This window comes from Tachypleus tridentatus, chromosome 13, assembly GCF_004210375.1.
Source record: "Tachypleus tridentatus isolate NWPU-2018 chromosome 13, ASM421037v1, whole genome shotgun sequence".
NCBI lineage: Eukaryota > Metazoa > Arthropoda > Merostomata > Xiphosura > Limulidae > Tachypleus > Tachypleus tridentatus.
In genome coordinates, this window is record NC_134837.1 from 52,886,495 (window position 1) to 52,905,801 (window position 19,307).

The 19,307-nt window shown below is 34.2% G+C and overlaps 1 long non-coding RNA gene across 40 annotated transcripts in view; it reads left to right on the forward strand.

Moving 5' to 3' along the window:
• The first annotated feature begins 850 nt into the window (after nt 1-850).
• Nucleotides 851-19,307, forward strand: part of LOC143236080 (uncharacterized) — a 28,958-nt gene continuing 10,501 nt past the window's right edge. For 6 of the 40 annotated variants that reach the window (XR_013019445.1, XR_013019451.1, XR_013019452.1 and 3 more), the window contains exons 1-3: nt 851-1,173; nt 4,751-4,816; nt 5,423-5,560. This is a non-coding gene — a long non-coding RNA (uncharacterized LOC143236080). The other 34 variants (XR_013019447.1, XR_013019455.1, XR_013019453.1 and 31 more) reach the window with 23 other exon arrangements.

The following is a 19,307-nucleotide window of genomic DNA, read 5'->3' on the forward strand; positions in this document are numbered from 1 at the left end:
GGGAAAATACTTATCTTTGATATTCAAATACAACCTTAAAATAGAAATAAAACCATCCAAAAATTCTAACGGTAGAACTCTCAACCTTAACATTTCTTGAATTCCTAACGCTGAAGTATGAAGAGTATAACTGGTGGCTAGTTTGATATCAGCATCCGGATTTTCTCGAATATAACATTTCCAACGTAATTGGGTACTATGATCTTAAACAGTATCCGTTATGACTTTTTGTTAACAATTATCACAGATAATGGAAATAAGTGCTTAATTTTAGTTCTACTGTAATGTTTGTTTTGTATTAAATTCTATGTTATTTTATAGTGCTTGTTTAATCGCTTATTGACAACTAATGTAACTGAGAGTATTAGATATAAATATTTATATATTGGCATAATTCTTATTCTTCTTTTATTACAAATAAGGCGTTCGACTCGTAATCCGAGGGTCGCGGGTTCAAATCCCCGCCCCACCAAACATGCTCGCCCTTTCAGCCGTGAGTGCGTTATAATGTTACGATCAATCCCACTATTCGTTAGTAAAAGAGTAGTCTGCCCGCGTCGCGCTAAACATGCTCGCCCTCCCAGCCGTGGGGGTGTATAATGTGACGGTTAATCCCACTATTCGTTGGTAAAGAGTAGCCCAAGAGTTGGCGGTGGGTGGTGATGACTAGCTGCCTTCCCTCTAGTCTTACACTGCTAAATTAGGGACGGCTAGCACAGATAGCCCTCGAGTAGCTTTGTGCGAAATTCCCAAAAAACAAACAAAACAAAAAAGAGTAGTCTAAGAGTTGACAGTGGGTGGTGATGACTAGCTGCATTTCCTCTAGTCTTACACTGCTAAATTAGAGACGGCTAGTGCAAATAACCCTTGTGTAGCTTTGCGCGAAATTCAAAACAAACCAAACCAAATTTTATAGGGATTTAAGTCTAAAGACCCGGAAGGGTCAGGTTCATTGAATTTTTCCTCCTTACTGCAGACTAGTGCCCGGATTCTGATTAATGTATTTGATAAATGGTACTCGAGGCGTAGTGGGAGTTCGAATGTGCTACTTCAACATGAAGTGGATGTATTAAATTTAGGGGAAGGCTTGAGATGGATATTTCAATGATAAAAGCTGCCTTTTGTTGTTTCTTTAAAGTTTTATTTAGTGGAGTGGATGAGCTACATAGACAAGTAAGTCCTCATTGTCCTTGAATTTTTAGTTTTGTTATTACCCATAGAAAAAAAAATTAAAATGTTTATCTCACATATGAACAAGTGCTACATAATCATCCCTGCCTTGAGTATTGCCCAAACTTGCCGCAAATATACTACCAATGTTAGGGCGTATAGTTACAAGTAGCGTAGCATGTTATAGCATGGCAGTGTTGTTAATCTTCTATGGAGAAACCTCCCTTGGTCTTTATAAATTTTTTAACTGGGAAAGAAATATTAATAATGGTTTCATACAATGAATTATTTAACAGAAAAAAAAATTGTAATGCGACAATTTGCATTTGGATTCCCAATGGGAAGAGAGAGAAATGACGGAATTTCTCTCCTCAAGTTGTAACAAAAATGTAAGTAATTTAAAATCAAAAGAAATTAACGCTTGTTAAAAATCACATTATCGTCTTTCGGTATTTACAATAGTATTGGTGTCAATAAAAATAACTGATAAATCGTGATGTATTAGTGAACCAGTGTTGTTTTTTTTCTGTTTCACAGTGTTAATTTCAACTTAATAAGCACTAGATCAAAGCTGGAAAAGTGGGTATTAGTATTCTAATTCTGGGTTTCCTTTTAACTTTAGATTGTTGGTTAGTTATATGTTGGAACAATAATTGAAATAACATAAGTACTTAATCTTTAATGTTTCATATGAAATTTGATAAAGCTGTAACATATAAGAATTAACGTTTGTTTCCTACAGATATGAATATACCAAAACTTTGCCAACAATTTCATTCAAGGCTCTAAATTTCTAAATTTTTCCATTTTCTTCATTTCCAAATTTTATTATGAAATAGTGGAGATGGTAGCATACAGGAAAGACTGAATTTGATCTACATGTAGGTATTGATTCCATAATAGTAAACAAAAAACTGAAAGAATAAAACTGTATAAAGCTCCGGGACTAGACAAGGTTTTTCACTAGTATTAAAAGAGGTCAAGGATGGTATATATAGATATATAGATATATTAGCCTTCTCTTTCCTTTCTGATAGGTCAATAGATAGGCAGGTTTTTGTGTATTGGAGAATTACTAACATTACTCCAATTGTGAAAGGAGATGATAACAGTCCCACTAGAAGTTAATAGAGTTGGGTAATAAGCAAAATTGGAATCATCAAAAATAGTAAAAGTTGAAAACATTAATGATTTGATTATTTTCATGGGTCATGACACTAATAGTTCAATCTGAACAGCCTTAAATTTATTGAAAATAATAATGAGAAATTACAATGACAATATTTTGGTCATTTAGATAGTTGCAATAATAGGAAGCATCAATTTTGATTAGCTGATTATATTTGTGACATTAATAAATTTACTCATAATTTTGATTATTCAGTTATTTTGTATGAGAGTGGATGATGCTAATCTAGTTGATTAATCAAGTTAATCACTCAGTTCTATCTTGAGTTTTTTGTTGTTTTTTTACTAAGCTGATGTCTTTTTTTCTTTTTCTGATAATGTTTCTTGTTACCTTGGTGAAAGAAAGTTCATGGAATTGTTATAAAATGCTGCATAAAAGATAGAAAATCACATCGATAGAGGTTGAGGAAAGACTTTAATTGAGTTGTAAGGTAGTTGGATGAATGAAAAAACCCATTCATTAATATGTCTGAAAAAGTTTTTCAGAATCTTGTTATAGTTGGACAAGTTACTGTCTGTTGAGACAGTGCTGTAATCATATTTGAGGATGTATGTATGAACATATTGATTACAAGTAAAAAAAATAATAATTGCCTTCGTACAAATTACTAATTAGGCCTTACTTAGAATACATATAAATTATATTGAATTATTTGTAAGGAGTTCAGAGAAGGGCTACTAGGATGATTCCATAATAACTCCTGTTCAGAATAAGCTGTATACTTAGAGCAAAACATAAAATAATCCTGGCCATCAGAATGGCTAATTAAACATCTAACCTTTACAAAAGCTAGGATGTGTGTGTGTGTGTGTGTGTTGCACCACACTTTATTTCTTGAAATAGGAGTCACAAAAGTGAAAATGCATTTATCCAGATTGAATAATTTGATTACTGTCTGCCCATTACAATTTTAGCGACAGGTTCAAGGGAGCCATGAAACCTGAAAAGTGTAGTGAGTGTTGTTATAATATAAGTTTAAAGTCTTAACATGGAGCCAAATGCATAAATTTTTTTATGAAAGTAAAACCATCAGTTCAATTTTACACTCAAATCATTTCTCAGTTAAGCTGCTTTCTGTTACATCACCAGTATTTTTAATAAAACAAACTTCTAATGAATTGAGATTCTAAATAAAACAATCAACAAATATTTTTCCAGATTAGTTGTTTATACGTTCATTTTATACTTTCATTACATAGACTAACAACAGCATTAGATTTTTCTTTTGTTGCTATGCAACATGACATAAAAGCTTTTGTTAGAATGTAGTGTTACCAAAATGCACTGGCTTTTCTATCTGTTAGAAGTTGTTAATCTAACTAATTTTTACTAATACTCATTCCATGAATTCACTGCATATCCATTACATGAATGATCTTAATTTTGATTGGCTCACAAATGAATTCATTTGAAATTTGGTTGCCTTGACTGTAGTCTTCTGCCTCTTTGTTGGTTAAGCTCACAAAACTTATTTATTTTATTCACCTGACAAATGTGAGGTTATGGTATATAATGGGGTGGGAGGTAGTACTTGTCCTTCATTTTTGACAGTATTTTTTCTTATCTCTCTACTTATAAAGAATAGAATGTTTCTTTAGTTATTTGGATGCTCTCATTATTAATGATACTTTCAGCTATAAGCTCAATAATATTTCAAGAAATTTGGTGAGTAAAAGGTTGGTCCTAAATACCAATTTTATTGCAAATCATGCTTTATAATAAAAGTATAATGATGAATAACAATATAGAAGGAATTACTTCGATAGAATAACTAATTTGACCAATATTGTTTTTAAAAGGATCAACTTAAAACAAGCATTTTGCAAGGAGTCAATTGTTACAGGAAATACAACTATATAAAATATACTTGCACATGCATGCATGCACAGTTGTTTTTAGTACAAGTGCATTGTGAAAGCAATTCAAAGAATGTGTAAAATAATTATTGAACTTAGTGCACTGCTTTAGTGAGATTTCTCATTTTCAGGAATAAAAACACTAACAAGAGCAAAGAATAGGTTGTTCTAAAAGGACAGCAGAGTAGCATGATAGGAGTGTTAAATGTTTGAGGATATTGTTCGTTACTTAGTATGTTTAATTTTTAATAAGTGTGAGTAAATAAAAAACTTGGGAACCATATTTGGTATTATTTGAAGCAAACCATATTTGGCACTCAAACCATATGTTACTGATTATGGTACTGGAATAAGTTTAAGATCTGTGTTGTTTCTTGAGAAAAAAAAAAATGAACTTATTGAAGCTTACACAAATGATAAAATATAGTCATCTGCCTTTATTGTACTCTATTCTAAAAATATTTTGATAGGACACAAGCTTAACATTTCAAAAATGGAGGCTAGATTGTATTTAAGTTTGGTTTTTTTCTAACAGAGGAATTGGCTTAGGAAAGAAGGAGATACCAATAGTTGTGGAGTACATGCCTTTCACAAGTTTAAGGTGAGTTGATTTTCTTCTGAAAAGTAAAAGCAGTGTATATTTTTTTTCAGAGGTTAAAATCAAGTGGTTAAACTAAAAAACACAATTCTTTGTCAGTCATCATACTTTTCACTGTTTACATTGATGAAAGTAACTAATGCTTCAACATGTGATTAAGATGCTCTGGTAATTTGTATTTTGCATCATTTTGTCTTGGTATTGAACCTGAAACTACATATGCCAGGCAACTCTACAATCTAAGCTAAAATGTTAACTTGCTACCTATTCTAACAAGGCACTTTTAAACAGTTTGTACTACTACAGTGCAAAATGTTCTTATTAATTATCAGTCATTGTATTTTTTATATATTTCCTGACAAATAAATAAATATACAATATATTTCAATATATTTCATAGAGATATGAAACTCTACATTAAAAGCTTTACGTTTATATATGTGTGTATGTGTGCACTTACTTATGAGGTGTAAGTCAATAAGAAATGGGGTGAATTTAGTTAAAGGTATTTTTATTAGTATATGTAAGTGATATGCTTTTGTTGTTGTTTTATTTTACAGTTATGAGCTAAGAAAACAAATTCTAACATTTGCTTTTCAACTTGGATAGCCTTCATTATCACCAATTGCCATATGCAGGATTGTTCCTTCTCTTCCTGTGTAAGAATGTAGTGTTAATTTTGGCCACTGGGAGTCCAGGGTGGAAGATCTGTGACATACTCATTTATTGACATGGAACAGTAAGTAAGTGAGTATGCTTTATTTGTGTGTCTAGAAATGGTATAGAGTAAATAATTATATCTGTACATAGTAGTATCTTCTCTAATTTTTTTCAACAGCTGAGAGAGAGAGTCACTGGAACTGTTTACTTGTTAGTTACCCTGTAAACAGTAGGTAAACAAGCCATAGTAATTATCAAAATAACATGTTGGCTTTTATAAATTATTGTAGGTGTTTATGAAATGTATATTTTGTGTTATGAAAATGATTACAAATTTATTAATGCATAGTCCATTGTAATTACACCTAACTCATAAAACATGTTAAAATGTTGTTTTAATTGTTTTATAAAATTGAAAAAAATTGGTCATGGTACTTATAAAATCCTAATTACAGTTTATTAGATATATCAATAAATATTCCATACATCATTCCCATAACTGTAATGTTCGTGTTTTATCAGGGTTATGAAGAGGTTCTTAATCTGATAAATTTCCCTGTCATTTCTCTTACCAAGCTGACCTTTCAACTGCATATAAAACAGTGTTGTTGGAACCCATCCTATTTACAGGAGCTTTTTTGTCCAGAGCATCACCAGTATGATGCCTTTTTCAATAGATCTGTTGCCTCCTGACTTGCCTTGGATTCATTAATGCCATATTAGATTATATGTAACCAGCTACAGCTTAAAGTTAAGGAATTTTTCTTCTAAGTCTTTTTTTTTTTGTTAGCGGGTTATCCATCATCTCTGACACTTTCATTTTGCTGATTACCTATAGAATTCTCTGTCAACGTCAAGTGGTATGTCCACGTCATATTCATTATCACTTTCCTTCCCAACAAATTCCCCCATTGTTTCTAATATGATGAAACATTTCTCTCTCTTTTTGGATCATTATGTTAATAATTACTTCAGGATATTTAAACACCTTTACCAAATAGTCAGGGCTGAGAGCGAAAGTGTATTGTCAGAGGAAATCATTTGGGATATTTGGACTGGTGGGACTTAGATGAACAGATCATTAAAATGTTCCATATGACCATTTCTTGTATTTGCTTATCCAGCTTAATAATTTCCATGATAGTTTGGCAAAACATGAACTTTAAGGCCAGTGACTGTGTGGGTTAGTGTAACACAGATGTTGCCATTTTTTTAAGCAAGATTGAGGACATTTGTTGATCTGGAAAAGTGAACAGTTAGAACTAGCTTTATATCTTGAAGTGTCTGTTTGAATACACCCTGTGATTTCAATCCTGTGAGTCTAAGGCAGACTAGAAATAATGGTGGATAGAAGACTATTCTTGTAGAACCCTGCATTGTTTGACTGACTGTAGAACAATCTGCTTTATATGGAAATAGATTCTTCATAATACATAACATTACTTTCACCATTGGGACAGCGAGCACTTAGTCCTTGTTATCTTTATCAAAGATAGGATCACAATATACATTCTGAAGCAAAACAACAGGTAAAGCATTACTTTCAATTTGCCAGTATTGTACCATCACAACATGCCAAATGATGCCTCTCTTGCATTATTGTTCAACCATCTTATCTCTATATATTCTAGTTTCTTGTTGAAATCCATAAAAACAGGAACCTTGTAAGAGAATCCACTGCCTCTGCATATATCTTTCATGGCATATAAGATGCTTTTGATTGCAAACTACTAGTTCATCTTAACTTGATGGCCCATAAAGAGATTTGCTTTTTTGCAGCAGTTGTCCAACAGTGTCTTGCTCATGAATCAAAATTAAAGTTCTGTGACATCTCTTTTCATCCTATCAAAAAAGTAAAACACATGCTGAAATCTATCACAAATAACTTGTATGGTTTTGGGCACTTGACAACACCTTCTCCATCACAGTTTCTCTGACTTCTTTTGTAATTGATGTGGCATCATGATTGCATTTTCACCTGCTACAGTTGAAATATATTGAATGTTTTGCTACATTACATTTGCAGGTTAACCTTAAATCTAACCTGATTTCTATCTTGATCCCCTCGGTATGGATTCTTGTATATGGTGAGGGGAACTCCCAAGGAAGGTTCTGTTCTTTCAGTTTACCTCCTCTGGGATCTAAACATCCACGCACATTTGCCATGCATGGTGACCCAAGAGGATCCTTGTGATTGAAAGGTCCAACCCTAACACACCACTTTGGTCTTGAATTCCTGTAGATGGGCAGCCTTGGGGTGGCACCCATAGAGTCAGTCTACTGGTTCATTTGGACAAGGATCAACCAAGTACCAGTGTAGGATGTTCTCAACAGGTGTTTTAGACATTGTATCTGATGCTAGTGTTTGAGTATAGTGCTTATGAAACCATGGTGTTGCTGCAGTGTCCTTGATTGGCATTGTAATGTGTTCCCTTGAAGGGCTCCATGATGGATGGGGTCAGTGGGCACTGAAAAAAAAAATTCTTTTTTGTTATGGATCCTCCAAATAAAAAGTTAAATAAAATAGTGAAAAAAATAGTCCAAAGGTAAACGACCATGTCTTGAAGATTCTGATCAGCAATCTTCAACATCTGAAACAGCTGTACCTCAGACAAATTTTTATGACAAATCTCTCCTTTTTCATTCAAAAGGGTCAAAAGGGACTTGCTGGCTCTCCAGTGTCACTCAAAAAGCTTCACTCTGATGACATATTGGTGGAAACATCCACATCTCAACACAGTGAACTCCTCTCACATTCAAAGGCTATTGGGAATATATCTGTTGAGGTTGTATCTCATGCTATTTTGAATTCGTAATGAGGAGTTATTGTTGAGAATGATTTGAAGAACATCCCTGAGTCAGAAATTCTCACTGGTTTCTCCACCCAAGAAGTTTCTGCAGTGAGGCGCATCACCACTCGCAAAGATGGAATTACGATGCTGACCAATGCCCTCATTTTAACATTTACATCACCACGATCACCTGCCACCATCAAGGCAGGTTATCTTAATTGCAAGGTATGGCTATACATTCCAAACCCTCTCGGATGTTTTCAGTGTCAGTAGTTTGGTCACTCAAAAACATAACATCATGGTTTCTTGATGTGTGCTCATTGTAGTGGCAAGGACCACGATGCCTATGAGTGTGAAATGGACCCTCATTGTGTCAATTGCAATAGCTTTGACCCATCCTACTTTCATTCTTGCCCTATACAGTAGACTTGCGGTGGTCGATGCCACCTGACACGAGTGCCCCAATGGAAGCTGAATCAAACAAACTGGCCCTCTTTCACTGCTCATGCAGAACTTCATGCTGCCATCATCTGTAAGCCATCAGTAGACGACTGTGTGGCAGCAGTAATTGACTGTATTATACAGGCAGCTGCTCAATGTATTCCTAAAACCTCGACACATTTTCCATGACATCCTCATCCATGGTGAAATCCTGCTTACCACATGGCACAGGAGCCTCAAATGGGGACCTGGAATGCATTTCATAAGTATCCTACACTCTCGAACTGGATCGCTTTCCAGCAGGCCTGTGCACTTGCTCGGTGGGTAAGACATCAAAGCCAGAAGGAATCTTGGATTATGTTCACAATCAGCATATCTTCTATCCCCAGTTCCAAAGTCATATGGGACAAGATTCAAAAGATCAGTGGGCAGTATAATTGTCCCCCTCTTGATTATACTCTATGATGGCCAGGAAGTAGCTGATACCCAGAGCATTGCCAATACTCCACGTTAAAGTTTTTTCCAGGTATCTAACACTTCTGCTTCATTCTCCACCTTCTTAGCCATCAAGACTTGGGCAGAGTGATCACTTCTTTTCTTTCAAGCTGTTTGTCTCTATGACTAAAATCTTCCCTTTTCACTGGTGCAACTCAAACTGGATCTTCATCTATCTGGCAGTACATCGGTCAGACCTGATGATGTAAACTATGATATGCTGCACCATCTATTTCCTGCTTTTCTTTCTTTTCTTCTGATTGCTTTTAATAGGATCTGGCAGGAAAATGTTTTTTCTGAAATGTACAAGAGTACTGAACATCCTCTGTGTCCTCTCTTTTAGAACTTGGGAAGTGGATCGATGTTCTATGCTAAAGTTATATCCTGCTCTCATTCGATTGAAACTAGACTATGGATCAATGGTCTATGGCTCTGCCAGACCCTCGGCCTTAACGATGCTGGACCCCATTCATCATCAAGGACTTTGGGTCTGAACTGAGGCTTTCCACACTTCTCCAATTCAGAGCTTATACATAGTCTCATGAACTTTCTTTGCACCTCCACTGTTTGCAGCTGTCTTTACTATAAGCTTCAAAACTTAGTTCCGTACCAAAGCATCCTACCTCGGGTTGTGTTTTTCTTCGTCAGTGGGCTATACTTTTTCACAACAGACAGTTTGCCATTGCTCCTTTTGGCTTCTTTTGCAGTCGGATGAATTGGGTCTGTCCTTGGATAACATTGCTGTATCCACCGATCAGTCCATCCCACCAGGGCTTCTTACAGTTCCCAATTGTGACCTATCTTTAAGTCATCTGAGAAAAGTAGACACTCCTGATTGGAAATACTGTCTATTTGGTGAACATCTTTCAAACCATCCTTCCATTCCTATTTATACAGATGGTTTGAAATCAGATGACTGTGTGGGCTCTACTATGGTTTGTTGTGGTTTGGTGGTTGCACCCAGAATCCCCTGTACAGCTTCTGTGTTCACTGCTGAATTGTATGCCATTTCTCTTGCCCTGGATCACATAGAGGCTAAGCAGTACTCAAACTGCACTATTTGTACTGACTCGCTTAGTTCTCTACTGGCCCTGGAATTGCTTCATGTTGGTTCACACCCTGTTCTCACTGATATTCAAAACTGACTTGCCTATTTCTCTTTAACATCTACTTCTATCCAGTTTTTCTGGATGCCAGGCCACATTAGTACTCCCAGCAACAAGCTCGCTGACACTGCAGCTAAGTCTATCTGTTCTGGCACTATCACTGCTGTGCCTAGCCCATACATGGACTATGGTCCTGTTTTCAAGGCTCAGCACCGTGCCAGCTGTCAGTCCACTTGGAGTTAGCAACACAAAAACCAGGTTTTCCAAATAAAACCCTATATTGGACTTTGGCTGTCTTGCTTCTGTAAGGATTGGAAAAGGAAGTTCTTCTAACTAGACTATGCATTGGTCACAGTTTTTTAACTCATCGTTTTCTTTTATCTGGAACTGATGCACCAATGTGTAGTTTGTGCAACACTCAGATCACAATAAGCCACATTTTACTTTCTTGTTGTCATTACAACTCTCAACAATGGCAACATTTTAAACATGTTCAGTCCCAAGGTTTATCCATAACGTTAGACAGTGTTATTGGTGATGGTGACACTGTCCACCTTGTTAATGTTTTTAGTTTTTTAAAGGCCATTAATCTTTTTAATGCAATTTAAGTTTTTTAATTCATACATTACACCTTTTTAATGCTGCTCCCTTTAAAAATCATAGTTCATCTAGTTTGATTTGAAATTAGAAACTAGCCGTAATATTGAATAACTCGAAACCAGGACTGGAAAGGCTAACTTCAGGTAACTGACGGTGGTTTTAGTACTTACCTGTTAGTCTTCCTGGTGAGTTATGATTATTACAGTTATGCTACAGAAATTCCTTTACAACTTGAATTACTGTAGTGTTTCTCTTAACGTTGTAGACTAAATGTAAACATTGATTTTATGCTAATTAGGTGTTGTTGTTTTTTTAACCTTGTTTTGTTTTACCTTAATTTCCTTTTCTGAATTTTACTAAATTTACTTTACTTTTAACTTTTTACCAGATGTTTGACATGGACAGTCTAGTTGCTTTGTGCCACAAAACACCAAACCAACCAACCAAATCCATCTTGATAAGAATAAATGCTAAGGTATTTTGGCTCATTGCCTCAAGTGTTCCATGGATAATGTACTACAATCATGTCATGACCATTAGTTAAATTAGGCTTAAAAAAATTGCCTAACGTTACTTCTCAAAACCCAAAACAACTTCTTTAGATGTTAGAGTTGTGGATTGACATACATCTTTAGGTTCTTCATAAAATAATGCTTATTCATGTAGATTTTCAACAACAAAAAAATTGTGGCTCTTACAAAGTACCCTACCATTTCTGTTGGTGTTGAGTCAGAGATTGTTTGTTAAAATAAATGAATAAAATAATACTGTCTCAAAAATATTGAAATACTTTGTTTGTTATTGTGACAGATTATGGGATGCCCAGTTGGATCAGTGTTAAGTTATGGACTTGCAATGCTAAAACCCAGGCTTCTGTCCCCTGTGGTGAATTGACTGCAGATAGACCACTAAGTAGCTTTGCACTGCAACAGTTTGCAAGATAGAGATATCTGTAAGTTACCTTACTTACCCCCAAATGGTAGTACCTTATTTTTATTTTACAATTAATGTTTTTTCAATCTTTATTTTGGAGAGCAGTGAGCTCTCTACGACTGTCTGCAGGCAGTGAAGGGTGATATAGATGTGGGCTTGAGCACTCGCATCTTACTATCCTAATTTTAATTTCTATATATGCTGCTACTCTATTATTTTATTTCTTTATGTGAAACTGCCAAATGGAGGTTAAGACTGACAGACAGTGTATCCCCACTGCAATGTGGTATCTCCAAAACCTAAGATACACTTTATATCCCACATTATAGTTCATATCATGGGACCTTTTTAATTACTGCAGCATTTTTTGTTTATTAATTTATAATTTATTTTTATTTTGGCTTGTTTTTAGGTTATAACAAACTAAAGTGTGTGTGTTTGTGTGTTATATAAATTCAGTAACTTGCTTGCTTATCACAATTATATTTCACAAAAATCCTTTTAAGGTTACAAAATAAAATATTTAATCCAAAGCTTGAAACATTATCAGGGTCAGAAAGCTAGTTGTTTTTTTTTCCAATTATAAAAATATTTGTAGAAATCTCTTTCCACTTCAAATGAAATTAACTCAATAAAGTCTTTCCTTTTAATTAAATATTTTACTTGTGTAGTCAGTGGTTAAAAGTATTTATTTCTTACATGTATATGGCACCCCAGTGGCAAAGTGGTATGTCTGCAAACTTGCTGCTAAAAACTGGGTTTTAATACCTGTGATGGGCAGAGTACAGATAGTCCATTGTGTAGCTTTGTGCTTAATTCTAAACAAACAAATAAATACAGGTTTATGAATTTTGAGCCTTCCCTACATTATTTTCATATAAACACAAGTGCGAAAAATTCTTTGTTGTGTAAAAAGTTCATAACACTTTTGTGACATTGTTTTTGTGTAAAATAAGTTTTTAAACTTCTCTGTCTAATTATAAGTAAATCAGTATCTTCATTGGAGTTAAAAGCTTTGTGTTTAAGAGAGAAATTACATGGTACGGTTCAAAACCTGATATGTTTGAGTTCTTATTACTGGAAATTTTTCAGTGAAAGGAAATAACTAAAATTTTATTTGATTTTATTAAACATTCAATGGTTCACATTAATTGTAAAATATAATAAATTCAGTTAAGTAATACACATGGTGTAATAATTGGAGTACAACTTCAAGTGAAGTTAGGCAAAGGAAATTTTTGTTCTTCAAGTAGGTAACTTAATATAATGTTTAGAGACAGCAGGGAACCTATTGGTCCCTCTAGGCTGTTCCATCCTCTTAACTAAACAAATAAAATCTCAAAACCAGCCCTTATCATTCATATATTTATCTGCTTTCTTTTAAACTTTCTTTAATTTACTGTCTCAGCATAATCTAAGGACACCCTATTCCAAAAGCCAACCACCATGTTAGAAAAATAAAACTTAGTTTAAGACTCCTACCCTGCCAAAAGGTATGTCCTCTAGTTCTACCATTGTCTTTATTAAGTGTAAATCAAAAATAATCCATCAACACTATCCATTCCTTTAACAATCTTAAACACCCTCAATCAGATCCCCTCTAACTTTTTTTTATTTAAGAGAAAACTATTTTACAAATCTTAACCTTGGCTACTATGACAATCTCTCCATCCCAGGCACCATTCTAGTAGTCCTTCTCTTAACTCTTTCCAACAATTCAATGCCCTTCCTAAGGTAAGGAACTTAAGACTGAACACAGTAATCCAAATGTATTTTAACCTGTGATGTATACAATGAAAGTATAACCTCTTTAAGACTTGAATTTATTATTTCTGTAGATACAACCTAATATTCTATTTGCCTTACCACAAGCAACAGCACACTGCTTGGATGGCTTAACCCTTTCCACATGGGTCAAAGGCTATGTCATTGCATTTGTTGACTCGCATTCAAAATTTTATTGAACTGCTATTTTATGAAATTATGTTAGTAAGTTTGGTGTCAAACTATAGATTATAATTCAGATTTTAGTACAATCCATTATTTAATTTCTTAATTTAAAAATAAATATCAATTTTTGAGTGTCATGTGGTATGTTTAATACAGCATTGATTCAAATTAGATGTTTATGATGTCAAAATATAAAGTCTTTAGTTTCTAACAAATTAGGAACTCAAATTACTAATACTGACAAATCTATAATATCAAATAAGAACCTCCTATTTTTTTTCTGTTTGCTGAGATATCACTCATGTAGTGAATAAAATGAAGCGACCTAGCTCATCTCTTTTCATTTTGGAAACACTCCATTATATAAAATTATTTCTGTCTATGGCATGTAAATATCCAATCAAAAGCTTGGAATATTTCCCTAGAAACTTTCTCAACCATGTTGAACTATTACAACATCATCTACTTTTTTTATACAAATCTTTTTGCTGGTAAGGTGAGTCTTTAGGCTGCTCGAAATTTCATTTTTTTTAAACCCAAATACTACTTAATTACTAAGCTTTATAAATTATAGTGGACTTCTATGGTATCGTATAGTAATTTATGAGTTTTGGTTATTTGAAATGTATATATAAAACATTAAAAAAGTTCATTTCAAATCTTCCACATGCAAAATTTGATAAGGCTTAGCAATTTATGACAAGCAGCAAATGAGTATAGAGGTTGTCTATAGATAATTTTTTGCTTACTTCTTTATTTACTGTTCTATATTTTAAGAAAAATAAGTTTCAGAATCGTTTTCATAAAATAAAAAAAAAAATGTTTCACATTTTCCATATTAAAATTACTTAAAACTTAGCAAGTTATGACAAGCAGCAACAAAGAACAAAGGTCATAACTAAAAGAGATAATTATTTGCTTCACTTCTTTGTTTACTGTGCTGTGTTTTAAGAAAAATAAATGTAAGAGCTTGTTTGTAAATGCTAATAATCTATATACCTATATAACGTATAGTAATTGAAATGTGAATGTATTTTACAAAATACTAATCCACTAAAACACTTTCTTAAGACTAAAGGTTAATTTTATATTATTGGATATGGTTACATGAGAACAAATGTTTTGCATCATTGTAACTTTATTGTTTACTCAGACGTGGTTAAAAAGTCAGTATACTGAAAATAATAAATAAATGAATCTATAATGTTACGAGATTCACTATATCACTATCTAGATGTCATAAAGTGTTCACATGTGAGATTTGAAAATTTTCTGATACATAAAAGTCTATCTTAAAAGATAGAATGTAGAGAAGTTTACAATTATTTTCATAAAGTAGTACAATTACATGTATGCTTCATAAAGATAAGACAGTGCTAGAAGAAACAATTTGTGAATTGTTTACATCTCTTTAAAATCCTATAGAAATGGTTTTACTTTTTACTGTTAGTAAAATTACTAATTACTTTTTAACAATAGGGTAGTCATTCACCTCGTACTTGCCTTGCAACTGTATATATAAAATTCATAATGACAATAAATCTACTTGAAGTAAATGTGTGTAAATATAGTAAAGATCACTAATATGGGCATTAAAAACTTTACATGTTGGTTAAGAAATATGTTAAAAGAAAATAAGGCATGAGAAAAACATTACTTAACAAAGCTTAAGACTTAATAATAATAAAGAAATAAGAAAAATCTGATATTTTACATATGAAAGCATGTAATGTTTACTGATAATCAGCCAAATATCCACTTACTACTTAATCCCTTAAACAGCAGGAATATTATAGGAAGCAGCATCTTTCATTAAACGTCTAAAGCTTTTTTTCGTAAGTGTTGTAGGATTAATAGATATATAATTACTCGGATCATTTTTATTGCATTCGTTGAAAAGAGGAATAACATTAGCTAACTTCCAATCCTTTGGGACCCACCTATTGTTCAAGTACTTACAAAATATAGTAGCAGGTGGCTCACATAACCAATCCTAAACCTTCTTCAAAACCTTTGTGAAAATATTATCTGACCCCAAAGCCTTATTGTCTTTTAAATTTCCCAATTTTTTTTGTAACAAGCTCACAACTTATATGCTCATCTTGTTTGATCTTGTTTTCATCTATCAACTGTTCAAGATTAGGAATACTGCTTAAATGTTCATCAGTAAAAACTGAAGAAAAAGCAAAAGTTAAGAACCTAGCCATCCCATAATCATGGGATACAAGTGTTCCTTTATCATCCCTTAAAGGTCTTACCTTCATCCTAACACTTTATGGCTACTAGATGCCGAGTAAATAATTATAGAATGATGATCAAGAAAAAGTGCTTATTTAGTAAGATGGTGTAGTGTCATACATATTGACATTGTGGTATTCTCGGATTGTTCTGATTTTTCTGAGTTTTTTGCAGGAACTACTAAACTTAGCAGATCCATCAAATACTGTATTACAGAGAAGTACATGAATTTTCTCTGTCTTTGACTTAGTCTTTGCACAAAAGAGAGTTGATTCAGGTTTATGAACTGTCAGTCTTTACCATGAAAGCACTCAAATAAACACCAACTTCTTGCATTGTCAATTGGAAAGAGATAGAACTTTATTTTTTGCTTTCTCACAATGTAAGCTAGCTTTTTTATGTTCAAAGTTGTGCTAAACATAAACTGTTTGAAAAATGACTATTTTTTGAATAAAGCAATTCTGATCTAGAGAAATATGATTATTACTCTGATAATCGAATGTGATTAGGTTTCCCATGAAAACCATAATCCTTTGTATTCAGACATAAAGAATAATTGTGTTTGAATACAAAAGTTTACTTCTGAACATACAAACAAATCTTTAAATGATTAAATATCCAATTATGTTGAGTAATCGCAGTAATTCTTGCATATCACGTGACTTGCAACTTGTAAGTGCTAAATTATATTTCTAATAGTCATTCACGTAATACAACACAAATTGTCCTACTAAATCAAGAACAAATCCATGTAGATGTATTATTTCTAGAAAATGATACAATGTATTATTTAATATATTAACTTTATTGTAGTTTTGACAAGTTATAAATCTTTAACATATTTTCAAATGTTGGATTCATAATGGGGAAGAATTATTTGCATCAATTATATCAAAGCAATCAGTTTCAAAATTATTTAATCTCTACTTTCGATGGGAGGAGCTCGCTATTCTGTATGACAAACTTTGGCATTGCCAGCATAAAATGTATGTTTTAACCAGTGATATATTGAAATAAGATTTTAATGAATGAATTGGCAAATATTACTTTCATATTTCTTTATTTTGTGTGTTTATATACATTAAATATACTTTATATATCTTTTAAAAACTTGTGAAAATGACATGGATGCTTGAACAGTAGCCATCTGTGTGTCCTTGGGTCATACCGTCACTGTTTGTTCTCTCTACCTGTCACCATGGAGAGACATATGATCAATCAGACCTTGATGCTCTTATTGATCAGTTGCCATCTCCCTTTTTCATCCTGGAAGACTTTAATGGATATCATCCCCTCTGGGAAAGTGCTGATATTGGTGGGAGGGGTTGCTCTGTAGAGCGTATGCTCTCTGATCACAACCTTTCTCTTTTCAATACTGGTTCTTCTACTTATTTCCATGTGCCTAGTCAGTCCTTTACTGGTATTGATCTCTCAATTTGCTCCCCTTCATTATTTTCCCATTCTTCATGGAGGATTGACAATAATTGACGATGCCCTCTTTCACTGCTCTTGCAGAACTTGATCCTGCTATCGTCTGCAAGCCATCAATAGACGACTGTGTAGTAGCAGTAACTGACTATTATACTAGCAGCTGCTCAGTGTATTTCTAAAACCTCAACATATTTTCCACTATATCCTGTCCATGGTGTAATCCTGCTTGCCATATGGCATGGAAGGCTCAAAAATGAGCCTAGGATACTTTCCATAGATATTCCACACTCTCGAACCTCATTGCTTTCTCGCGGGCCCATGCATGTGCTCAATGGGTAAGACATCAAAGCTAGAAAGAATTTTGGATTAAGTTCACAAACAGCATATCTTTTACCACCAATTCTAAAGTCATATTGAACAATATTTGAAAGGTCAGTGGGCAATATAACTGTGTCCCCTCTCGATCTTGCTCTCTGATGACCAGAAAGTGGCTGAAACCCAGAACATTGCCAATACTCTAGGTGAAAGCTTTTGCTGGGTATCAAGCACTTCTGCTTCTTCTTCCACTGTCTTAGCCATCAAGACTCGGGCAAAGCAATCACCTCTTTCCATTTGAGCTGATTGTCTCTGTGACTATAATTGTCTCTTTACACTTGTGGAACTCAAACTGGCCCTTCATCGGTCTAGCAGGTTGGACCTGATGATATACACTATGAGATGCTGTGTCATCTATCTCCTGCTTCTCTTGCTATACTTCTGATTTTTTTTAACCAGATCTGGCAGGAGAATGTTTTCCTGATGCCTGGTGCCAGGCTATTGTCCTACCTTTCTCCAAGCCTGGGAAGAATCCCAAGATTCCTTCAAACTGCCATCCAATTGCTTTGATAAGCTGTCTCTGTAAGCCCTTAGAGAGGATGGTTAATGCTTATCTTGTTTGGTTCCTGGAATCAACCTCCTCTCGCCCACCCAGTGTGGGTTTCGACAAAAGCGCTCCATCATGGATTCCACCTGATTCAACTTGAAACATCAATCAGAGAAGCCTTTCTCAAATGCCATCTTGTATCAATATTCTTTGACATTGAAAAGGCTTTTGATACATTATGGCATTTTGTGAGGCCTTTATATATATGGGTTACGTGGCCATTTGCCCATTTTTATTAAAAATGTTTTAATGGACAGGTGATTTCGAGTTCGTGTGGGTTTGACACTTTCCCGTTCTTTTCTACAGGAACTTGGAGTACCTCAAGGCTGTGTTCTGAGTATTACACTTTTCAGTATAAAAATTAATGCCATCACTGAACAACTACCTCTCACTGTTACAAACGGGCTCTATGTTGACGACTTTCACATCTCATGTCAGTCGTTGAACATGAGGTATATTGAGCGGCAGCTACGGACTGCCCTCAATTCTTTACTGAAGTGGACAACAGCAAACGGCTTTACCATCTCTCTCTCTCTCTAAAACTGTTTGCATGCACCTTTGCTGCCAACGGGGTATTCACCCTGATCCTGATCTCCGTATCAGTGAAGTTATGCTGCCTGTAGTCTCTGAAACTAAGTTCTTGGGTCTTATCTTTGATTGTAAGCTTACCTTTATACCACATATGAAGCAGCTATGGGGCAAATGTACAAGAGCACTGAACATTCTACGTGTCCTCTATTCCACCACTTGGAGAGCGGATCGACATTCTTTGCTAAAGATATATCGTGCTTTTATTCAATTGAAACTAGACTATGGATCACTTGTCTATGGTTCTGCCAGACCATTGGCCTTAAAGATGATAGACTCTATTCATCACCAAGGACTTCAGCTCTGCACTAGGGCTTTCTGCTCTTCCCCAATTTAGA